This window comes from Spinacia oleracea, chromosome 6 (genome assembly GCF_020520425.1).
Source record: "Spinacia oleracea cultivar Varoflay chromosome 6, BTI_SOV_V1, whole genome shotgun sequence".
NCBI classification, from domain to species: Eukaryota; Viridiplantae; Streptophyta; class Magnoliopsida; order Caryophyllales; family Amaranthaceae; genus Spinacia; species Spinacia oleracea.
The window spans coordinates 68,411,363-68,421,501 of record NC_079492.1 but is presented as its reverse complement, the minus strand read 5'-3'; positions in this window follow the sequence as shown (position 1 = coordinate 68,421,501).

Below are 10,139 nucleotides of genomic sequence, written 5' to 3'. Positions count from 1 at the left end.
TTTTGCAGGTTATGAAGTGACTAGTATGGCCCAAATAGGATAGAAAATATGGTCTGCGTACCATTAATTTGAATGTAATTGGTCTAAAGTACCAAAGTTGTTTTTCAATTCAAATATGGTCTGCGTACCATCAAATAGTTGTAATTAGTTTTAATTATAGCTTATCCTATTTGAAGAAAATGGTGCCTCCCACGGAGATTTTCAAGACGGACTTTGAAGTCAAAGCTTCAAGATGAAGTCGGGCCATACTAGATCACATTTATCTTATGCATGCTTTAAGTTATTTATTGCTTTAAATATGTCTTAATTATGCATAAGATTGTGGCTTGATTATGTTGCATGATTAAGGATTTTAGTTCACTTAAAATCTAACCAACATAGTAAGAGCCTTAAGTTCCAAACTTAAAAATTGAGTTAAAAGGTGCCATGCCAAAATATACACTTGCTTGGATATCCTTTACATCAATCTAGTAATAGTTTTCGCTCAGCGAGGTGTTACTTATTGGTCCTAAAGGGGCAAGGTACACAAATAATTGTGAGTACATGTTAGTTTTGGTGAAACTCAACGATATAAGTAAGGAGTCCTTTTATGTCGTGGCAAAATCGATAGGTTTACCTAATAAGTTCTTAGACGTACCTATCAACCAAGAATAGTTTCTAGACTATTAGCAAAAGGTTTTTGCTTACCTAAGATGTTTTAGGATTAAGTCGACAAACTGTGCTTAGTTCTTCAATGATTTTAGGATCTTGGAATCATTTTATTCACACCTGCCGGAACAATAAATTCGAATAAAATGCTAATAACTTGTTAAAATTGCATGATTGCTTTAATTTTCAAGTTATTATTCATGATAAATGTTTAGACTTTGCATGCTTCAATGTATGTCTTAATTATTGTTTATAATTAAATATCTTGCACTGCAGTAAATCCTTTTAGAAAGGTAACAGTAAATTTCCTCGATTGGTAGTGAATCCAAGAACGATTCACGGAAATGAGAGAAAGTGAGCAATTTAAAATGTACGTTTCTTATAGCGACTTTTATGGTTGTTTTCGAACATCAAAATCGAATGGCAAACCAATTGGTGCTTGTGAATTCAAAATACACTGTAGTTTTGAGATCATAAAGAATTGAGTCTAATACGCTCAGCTTTACCAATGGTTAACAACCTAATATCTTTGTCCATTTAATTCTCGAATGAGTCTAGTCCCTAGACATTCGAATAGATCGATGCTTAGAGAACTTTAGAAGCTTCTTGTAAGATCATCTAGTTGAAACAGAATATTCAACATAAATTAAAATGGTAAAAACCTTGTTGGTGACATTGGACATGTCTAACAAAGTATAAAAGTCAACACTAAAGAAATCAATTCTTAAGACTATAAGAAAGGGTACAAGAAATAGGAAAACGAGGAACAAATGAAAGGAATTTACGATTCCGTTTCTACCTATAAGTTTATGTTTAAAGAGAAGTGACCTAGCAATCAAACTTCCTTGGTATCATATACCGCTTGAGGTTCTTACTTCGGTAATAACTCAAACAATGGAAGCTAGGATACACTAATGACCTACCATTGGGAAATGAAGCATGGCAATGCTACATTAGTTGTAGGGTCATCTACTTTGTTTTAAGTCCTTTCAAAGGCTGGAACTTAATGGCTATTTTGTTCCATAATTAGCATACCTAAATTTCTGCTTCAAACACAGAAAGACTCACATTCAAGAAAAACAAAAACAATGTTTGTTTGTTTATTTGAATCAAATGGTCAATTACAGGTTGAGTCAATATGCTTGATTAAAACAAACAACTCTTTAAAGAACTTTACTAGGTTCAAATCAAGCCCTTGATTTGAGTTCCACTAATCTTTGGCATTGTTGCTTAGACCATGTCAACAAGTTAACATTCACAAGCTCTATTTTAATGGACTTTTGAAAGTTGATTGATTTCTAGATCATTTTAAGACAACTAGTCTTACTTATTGAAAGTAACAAAAGATATGAACTATTGTTAGAACGCCTAGACAATAGAGTTCAAAGCTAAAGAAAGATTTTATGACTTTATTATTTCACATGGATTTGAGTGAATATAGGTTTATTTACTCAAATGTGATATAAGTTGAATCTGTTTGGCTAGTTCAAAGATTCAGAAGTATTAAATCCACTTGGCAAGAAATCATAAAGATCTAGGTTAGATCATGTTGATGATTACTTGAGACCAAATATGATCATCAATGATTGTGTGTTGTAATTTCACAATCTAGCTCCATAAGATATGGCATATCTACGTTGGAATGATCGAAGTCAATTGGTACTTGATTTGATCAATGATGAATCATAAAGACTTTTCCTATAATTTCTAAAACAAAATGCTCAACTACCACCAAACTAAACCAAATTCGTCAAAGCTATTGAAAAGAAATTTCAGAATAACTTTTCATAAAATATATCTAGAGAGTTGCAAAACTCAGTGGGAGCTTAGTGTTTGTCATTCGACAAACTAAGGCCCAAGTATAGATATATGTTTCATTGTGATTTATTCAAATGAGACACAAGGGTATTGTTTCTACCACGAATTTTTGAGAACATAATGTTTGTTTGCTCGAAATAATGTCCTTTTGGAGATTCGTTTCCAAAATGACAAGTGGGAGAAAATAGACCTCGAAAGTTTTCGAGGCGAACAACAAACATAAATGGACATTCCGGAGGCTTTTCGAAGTGCTTCAGAAAATCCGAACTTATTCTTTAAGGACTTTAGAAGTGGCTTTTAAAGAATAGACATCTCTTAGAAGACTTTACAAGTGCTTCAAGGAGAACAGAATATTCAAAGGACTTTTAAGTGGCTATTGATATTCTGTTGTTTGATGTTCTATACCCTTGTAGGCATAGATTTCAAGTCACTGAAACTATGAGATTCTTCTATTAGATAGTGAAGAAACATGGAGTTCAGGTCACTGAAACTATGCAATTCTTCTATTAGATAGTGAAGAAACCTACAACTTGCAGTCAAACTATTATCATGTAGATTAAAGAGTTTGTGACCTGTAAGAAAGCTATGACGAAACCCAGATTCCCTAAAATGGTTAGAGGCCATATATAGACTCAAATGTTTTAAATGGTTAGAGGCCATAAAACATACTCAATGTTTTAATGACAAAATTGAAATTTTGTTGATTTGCAAGAATAGTTTCACACCTATTGGTTGCAAGTTTGTTTTAAGGATAAAAACCATCAAACATGAAATTGTGTTCACACACAAAGCTAGATTAGTTGCTAAAGGTTACAAGCAAATTCACGATATGGATTGTGTTGAAACCTCATGCAAAATCGTAATGCTTAAGTCTATAATTCAAGCAATGATTGCATATTGGTACATATGGCAATTGGATGACAAAACATCTTCCTCAGTCAAATGTTGGAAGAAACTATGTACATGGCATGTCATAGGATTTGTGGATCCAAATAAATGCTTGAAAAGGAATGCTAACTTATGAAATCTAAGTACAGATTTAAGCAAGCAATTGGGAATTGGAACTGTGTTTTAGTGAAGCTAATAAGCATTTTAGTTTCAGAAAATATACATAATTCTTATAGATATATAAGAAGTTTATTGGGAGTACGTAAAACTTAATTGGTCCTATGTGTATCACACACATATCTCTCTATTGAGAAATAACATTCAAATGCTAATGACTTAGATTTGAGATTATTCATCAATGATGGACCATGGCGGAACTTAGTACATACTGGGTATTAAGATCTATTTACAAAGATCTTATATTATTGTTTTGGATTAAGTAATGGCATTTACTAAATCAAACACGAAATACTCCATTGGAGATATTCGACCCATGTGAATAAATCTAAGTAATGAATGTTTGAACTATGTATAAGCATTTACTAAGTTAAACATCAAAGAATCTAATGAGATTCTTCACCTATATTATATGTCAAAGAATTGAGTTGGATTCAGTATCTACTGTAACTGAATGAGCTAAAGTTACATGAATAGAATTCAATTGGGAATTATTCTGCAAAATAATTTATCATGTATGATATAATATGAGGATCGCCAAAAACGTATCGTATGACTTTAGCCATGACGAACATATACCAATCTCTATTGATCTAAGTAAAGATCAACTAGATTGAGATCAAGAATACTTATGGTACTTGAAAAGGTACATAGGAATAGTTCTTGATTCAAGGAAATAAAGATATGCTAAATATTGATGCTACACGCATAAACACTGGCAAAGGATCAAGCAAAACCCTTTGGAGTTAACCATTGATAAGGACGAGCTATAGAGCATCGTGTTTTGAAAATGGCAACATGGGTTGGAGACCATGAGTTGTTGCGTGGGAAATTAAAATATTAATTTCTATGTTCTAAGATACAGCTGGAAAGTCTTCCACATGTCTGTGAACTGCTTGGATAAGTAAATCCAAACAAAGCATCACTAGCAACCTAAACAGTTGAAGTAAAAGTACTTATTGCCTAAGAAGCAATAAAACAGAGTTGTTTATATTAATGAGTTCTTCATTGAACTTGGGTGGATCACATGTCTGCTAACTTGATGGCTCTTCATTGCAAAATGCGTAGAACCACTATCGAAGTAAGAAAGACTAGATCACATAATAAACAAACTCAAAAGATCTTATCATCCTATCTCGAATATCATTCGATGAAAAGGATATTAAGATTGGCAAAGCATGATAACTAAACCTATGCAACAAGTGAGAAGCAACACTCACATTGTAGCACTGGAAATCAAGCATAGCTTTGAATTCCATGAAATGTTTTAAAGATGGGTTAGAGGCCCATGGTTGTAAAACATTGGGGTTGAACATTTATCATATATGAAATGTATTTTCATATTCCATTTAATCTTGGTTTAGTATTAAATGATGAGTCCCTTCAAATTTGACGAAATATTCAAGATAGACTGTCAGGACCAGTCCTGTGACTAAGAAATGTCTATAAAGTGAACTTGAATGTCAAAGGTTGAAAATGGTCCCTAGTCGGAGTTTTCTATAAAATTGGACGCATAGAAAACGTTAGACGACTAGAATGCAAGATGACTAGTAGTTCTGTTTCTTGAACTATGTGGACATGGCAATGTCATAATCATTTGCATAGATACTTACTTTGGGAAGACTAGTATCGGACAAGACCTGTGAAACTTTACTGTAAGAGATGAAAATCTGTCATAAGTAAATTTCATTAAAATTATTAGACACTAAATCCTCAATACCTGAGCGATTTGAGATTACTTGTTTGAGAACTGGTTACTTTGACGTTGACCAACCGTCGCACCGTAAAAGGAGGCTATAAAGGCAACGCTCAGGTAATCACCTATCAAACGAAGTCTAATCTCAAGATCGCAAGATTGGGATTGTCCTCCCATAAATCGGGATGAGATGCTTAAAAGTTGTACAAGGCCACTCGGAGAGCTAGAAACTGTGAAATGCATGGCCGTGCTCGGATGAATCATAGGCTATGATTATCTGTTTATTTGATCAGTTGAACTCTGAAACCGAGGAACACCTCTGGACATAATAAGGATGACAACTCTTACCTTATGTTCAAGAGCAAGCATCGAGCGACAAAGGAATTAGGAAATGCACACTTGTCCCTAAGGACAAGTGGGAGACTGAAGGAAATAATGCCCTTGGTCCAAGTATGCATTCAATGTTAATTCTAATAAATGCGGTTCAGTATTAATTAACAAGTTAATAATTCAGTGAGATCAAGTGAGCTGAATGCCTAGCTAGAGGCCGCTTCAGTTCAAGTGGAATTAATGATATTAATCCACAACTTACTCTTGACTGAACCCGTAGGGTCACACAAATAGTACGTAAACGGATCAAGTATTTAATGGCATTAAATACTCCATCTATGGATATTCGGAATCGACGGATCTTGGTTTCAGTGGGAGCTGAGATCGTCACAGGCAAGAAATGAATACTCCGGAAACGATGATATTGCCGGAAACGGAAATATGGATCGTATCGGAAATATAAATATTATCCAAGTCGTAGATGTTGCCGGAAACGGAAACATGGTACGTATCGGGAAATATTATCGGAAATGGAAATATTGCCGGAATCGGAAATATTGCCGGAAACGGAAATATTGTCAGAATCGGAAATATTATCGGAATCGGAAAATAATTTCGGAAACGGAAATATTAAATATTTTTTCGAAACGGAAATTAATTCCGGAATCGAAAATATTAAATATTGTTCGTATCGGAAATATATTCCGGAATCGGGAATTTAATCGGAAGCGTATCGTACGAATAAGCATCGGACGAGGCCTGCCGGACGAGGGCCCAGCACGAAGCCAGGCCATCGCCCAGCAAGCCAAGCGCGCCACACGAACAGCCAAGGCCACGCCAGGCCCAGCGCAAGGCCAGGCCCAGCAGGCCGTGGCAGCGCGCACAGCGCGCGCAGCTGCGAGCAGTGGGCTGCGAGCATTGCTGCAGCTCGCGTGGGCTTGTAGCTCGCGTGGGCCGTGCGGCCGTGTGGGCTGTGCGCGGGCATGGCCTGCACGCTTGCGGGTCATGCTCACGTAAGTGTTTGTGTTCGCATACGAAACCTAAAACGTGTAGAATTCGTTTAATGATTAAATTCCTAATTCTATTTGATAAATTAATTAAATAAGAGTTTTATTATAATTCTAATTTAATTAATTCGTATCCTAATAGGATTCCAATTCTCTTTCCATACCCCTATAAATATGTGGCCTGGGTTCACAATTTATAACGAGTTATTCAAGTATTCAAAGTGAGTTTTTGAGAGAAAAATTCAGTCACACATCTTGCTCAAAAGTGCCGAAAATTTATAGTACCTTAGGGGCGATTCTAGTTGGTCAATCTTAAGGCGGATCCGGACGTGCTGTGGACTATCTACGGAGGGACGACACTTGGAGTCCTAAAGACTTGTTCTTGTTCGGTTCGGGCGCAGCTAGGGAAGGCACGCAACAAAGAGTATGCATCTAAACTATGCTAAATGATTATGTGTAAATAATATGTATTCCTGGCTTAATGGTTGTTTCCGCATGATTTATGAATTGTCATATGTATCATAACCTAACAGTGCGTGCGTTCCTCGTGGTCGTGCAACACTCGTGTTTGTAACGAATCCTAATCCTATTGGAATTCGTGCATTGATTAAATCCTAATCCTAATCCTAAAAGATTAAATTTATTATTTAGAGTTCTAATAGGATTCTAATTAATAAATCCATATCCTAGTAGGATTATAATTCCTTTCCTTAAACTCTATAAATATAGGCCTAGGGTCACATATTTAATAGACGATATTGAAGTATTAAAAGGTAAGATTTTCAAGCAAAAATCAGCCAAACACTTGCAAAACCAAATAGCCGAAAACCCTAGTAACCTTAAGGACGATTCTAGTTGGTCAAGCTTAAGGCGGATCCGGACGTGTTGTGGACTATCTACGGAGGGACGAAACTTGGACCCCGTTCGGTTCGGGCGCAGCTAGGGAGGGCACGCTACAAAGTGTATGCATCTGAATTATGCTAAATGATTATGTGTGAATAATATGTTTCCTGGCTTTATGGTTTTTCCGCATGATTTATGTTTATTCATATGTATCATAACCTAACAACGGCCTCATCACTTCTTTCATCGAATTTCCCTAAGTTCCTTTCGCCATTGTTGTGAACAAAAAATTTACACCCAAAGGATCTAAAGTAAGAGATATTGGGTTTGATTCCTTTTAATAGCTCATAGGGAGTCTTGTTTAAAATGGCCCTGATCATTAATCTATTAATAATATAACAAGTTGTGTTTACTGCTTCAGCCCAGAAGTTCCTTGGTAAGGAACTGGCAATTAACATGGTTCTAGCCATGTCTTCCAAGGTTCTATTTTTTCTTTCAATGACTCCATTTTGTTGTGGAGTCCTAGGTGCAGAAAAGTTGTGATCCATACCTTGTTCCTTGGAGTATTCATCAAACTTGTGATTCTCAAATTCAGTTCCATGATCTGACCTTATATGTATTAGCCGACGTCCTGTGGATCTTTGTATTCTCTTAGCAAAAGCAACAAATTCATTAAACATTTCATCCTTACTTGCTAGGAAAATAACCCAAGTAAAACGAGAATAATCGTCAACAATAACCAAGACATAACGTTTTCCACTTCTACTTTGAATTCTCATAGATCCACACAAATCCATCTGGATGAGTTCCAATGGTTTGGTTGTGCTGACCATTTTCTTAGGCTTGAAAGAGCTCCTGACATGCTTTCCTTTGGCACATGCTTCACAAACTTTGTCTTTAAGGAACTTGATGGAAGGCAGACCTCTCACTAGTTCCTTTGATCTCAGTTTGTCAAGCAATGAAAAGCTAGCATGTTCGAATCTCTTGTGCCATAGAAGTGGATCCTCCTCAATAACACTAAGACAAGTTAAGTTGTTCCTTGGAACTTTGTTGAGATCCACAGTATATGTGTTCCCTTTGCGAGTTCCTTCCAAAATAACTTCCTTACTGTTATTGTTAATAAGTCGACAATTTTCTGAAGTAAAGCTTACCGAGTTTCCTTTGTCACAGAATTGTGAAATACTAAGCAGACTGTGCATCAAAACCTTCTACCAGGAACACATTGTCAATTTAATGGGAACTTGACCTTCCTACTTTTCCAATGGCGATGATTTCACCTTTCTTGTTGTCTCCAAAGGTCACAGTTACTCCGTTGTAGGCCTCTAGTGAGAGAAATTTGGTTTTATCTCCTGGCATGTGCTTGGAACACCCGCTATCAAGATACCACGAGTTGTTCCCCCTCACTAGGACTTGCAATATTATCAATTGTTAGATACAGGAACTCGGGTTTCCTCGAGTTCCTTTTCTACTAAAGGATCAGCTTTCTTAATCCATATCTTCTTGACAATGTTCTGGTTTTTATTAAACAGTTCCTTCTTTTTGGAACACTCAGTCACAACATGATCATCAGTACCACAAAAGGAACAAACTTTGACACTAGGCAGTTCCACATAATTTTTCTTTTTACCATTGTTCCTTTTATAGTAAAAACCTAGGCCTTCAGTTCTTTTAGATTGAGCCTTCTCAATCCACTTAGGAGTGATTCTAGGAGCTTGTTTCCGTGCATTAGCTAAGGCTAGTTCCTTGATTAATTTCTCCTTTTGTTCCTTTACTGTGACCAACTCACTGTTTAAATTTTCCAAATCAACGTTAAAGATCCCCATACTAATCTCAATGGACTTGCTAGGATCTAGGCTTAAATTAAACAGTTTATATTGACTGAGTTCTACTTTGAGAAGAATGTTTTCATTTTTGACTCTCTCAAATGAGTTTTGAAGAGCAGTGTTTCTATCAAGCAAGTCAAAGAACCTACCCTGTACATCAGATCTAACATTATTAAGGTAGGTCATGTGTCCCTTGGTGAGTTCCAAGGCTTTGTCACTTTGAGCCTTTATTACACTAAGCTTTTTAAAGTTATCTAGAGTTTCTATCAATAATTCCACTAACTTATTTTTAGACAGAGATTGAAGAGTTGAGGAACTTACTTCTCTTGATGGATCTTGGGTTGTTCCATCAATCTTTGCCATAAGACAAAGGTTTGTTGTTTCTTCATCTGGTTGATCCTCATCTTCTTCCGAGTCAGTAGCATCTCCCCAAGCTGCGGTCATAGCCTTCTTGAAGTTGGGTTTGGCAAAGGTTGATTTGTTGAATCTTTCCTTGGACAGATCCTTTCCCTTGCCTTTCCCTTTTTCATTTTCCCACTGAGGGCAGTCTTTGATTAGATGGTCAGAATCTCCGCACGTGAAACATCCTTGGTCAGGCTTAGAACCGCTTGGTTTTCTCATTGAGTTCCTTCCTCTTAGATTTCCAGGTTTAGAGTTCCTGTAAAATCTTTTCATCCTTCTGACCAACATGGCATCTTCTTCTTCATCAGGTTCTGAGTCCTCCTGTTCCTCAGCCTTAAGAGCAAGGCCTCGGTTCTTGGGGTTCTCAGGAACAGCTGCTCCTAGATGTAATTCGTGCGTCATCAAGGATCCCGCTAATTGTTCAATGTTGAATTTGGTGAAATCCTTTGTTTCGAACAATGTCGTGACCTTGGTTCTCCATCTATCATCCTGTGGCATTCTCCTTAG